The sequence below is a fragment of the Condylura cristata genome, unplaced genomic scaffold, assembly GCF_000260355.1.
Source record: "Condylura cristata isolate star-nosed mole 26May11 unplaced genomic scaffold, ConCri1.0 scaffold00024, whole genome shotgun sequence".
In the NCBI taxonomy this organism is placed as follows: domain Eukaryota; kingdom Metazoa; phylum Chordata; class Mammalia; order Eulipotyphla; family Talpidae; genus Condylura; species Condylura cristata.
The window spans coordinates 903876-905873 of NW_004567125.1; positions in this window are offsets into that span (position 1 = coordinate 903876).

Below are 1998 nucleotides of genomic sequence, written 5' to 3' on the forward strand. Positions count from 1 at the left end.
AGGGAAATGCACGGGACTATGGTGGTGGCACAGGGGTGATTTGGTGATGGGAAACCCATGGGGATTACAATTGAGATGAAAAAAAAATGTGAAAAATGATGTAAAAATAAACTTTTTAATAATAAAAAAAAAATATCCAGTGTCCTAAAAGTTAAAACTCACAAGATATGGTATCCAGTTAAAAATTATTACTCATGAGACATTTTACGGGGGTGGAGTGGGGAATAGGATCAAAAATGGGTGGGGGGGGAAGTGCACTGGACTGTGGTGATGGCACACAGGCGATTTGGTGATGGGAAGCCCAAGGGGATTGCAACTGAGATGGAAAAGGCACACAGTGATGTACAATTAAACTATTATTTTAAAAAAAATATTACTCATGAAAAAAGTATACCTCCTAGTGAGGAGAAAAATCAGCCAACCAAAGTAACCCACAAATGACACTGCTGATAGAATTAGTAGACAAGGACGTTAAAACACTTGTTAGAACACTCCATTTGTTCAAGAAGCCAGGGGAAGGCTTGAATCTGGCAAGTAGCAATGTGGATGATAGAGTAACTGAAACCAGCTACTAGAGCTGAAACTACAATGACTGAGAAGAAAAATACCCAAGATTCTATTAATGGCAGGTTAGGCATTGCAGAAGACAGTAGTGAACTCAGCAATAGTACTGTTCAGAGTAAAACTCAGAGAAAAAAGACTGGATGCAAATAAACAGACCAGATACAAAGGAAGAACTGTGATGTGATTACACGCATGTGGAATATCTAGGAGAGGCAAGCATACAGAGACAGAAATTGGGGGGAGGAAGGATGGGAATTAGCACTTAATGGTTGCAGAGTTTCTGCTTGGGGTGATGAAAAGATTTGGGGAATGGCTAGCAGTGTAAGTTGTACAACATCATGAATATAATTAATACCCCTGAGCCGTACACTTAAAGGCTGTTAAAACAGCAAATGTTATGAGAAAATAAAATTCCGGAAGAGAAGCTATTTTTAGAATGAGCAGAGCATCAGTGAACTGTGGAGCAGCTTTGAGCAGCTAAATACACATGTAATTGGATCCCCACTAGAGGAAAGAGAAGGGAGCCAAAGAAAATTGAAGAAATAATGGTGAAAGTTTTTCCAGAGTTGATACAAACTGTAAACCAATCAACCCAGATACTCAACAAATCCTAACTGTAAGAAATGTGGGGGGAAAATTATATCAAGACCCATCTTAATCAAATTGCATCAAGTCATTGATAAAAAGAAACTCTTAAATGCAATTTGAAGAAGAGACACATTAGGTATGCAGGAACAAAAACAAGATGGAAACAAGCCATGCATCCATCAGTAGAGAGATGAATAAGCAATATATGATCCATGCATGCAGTGGAATATTACTCAGTCATAAATAAGGAATGAAAGGCAGGCACCTGCCACAACACAAATGAATCTGGAAACATGCTAAGTGAAATAAGACAAACACAAAAGGACACATGTGAGGCACCTGAAATAGGTCAATATGGTAAATTCACAGAAACAGAAAACTAGGGGCAGGGCTGGGAGGAACGAGCAGTTATTGGTTGATGGGCCACAGTTAATGTTGGGGAAGATGAAAAGGTTTGGAATATAAATATCTTTGATGGGTATGCAACATTGTGAATTAGTGACACTGCATATTCACTTACAAATGGTTAAGATGATAAAAATTATGTATATTTTACCCAGTTTTAAAAAAAGACAGAAACTTTTTCAGATATGCAAAAGCTGGAAAAAATCTTCACCTGCGTTTCTACACAGCACAAAATGGTAAAGAACGCTGCAAGCAAAAGGAAAATGCTAGTTGGACACCTGGATCTAACCAAGGAATGAAGGACACCAAGAAAGGTGATGATGTGAATAGAAACATTTTTCTCTTTAAAAGATAATCAGGGCCCTCCCTGGTGGCGCAGCAGGTTAAAGCACAGCACTGAGAAGCTAAAGCCACTTCCGCATGAGTTCGGTTCTCGCCTGC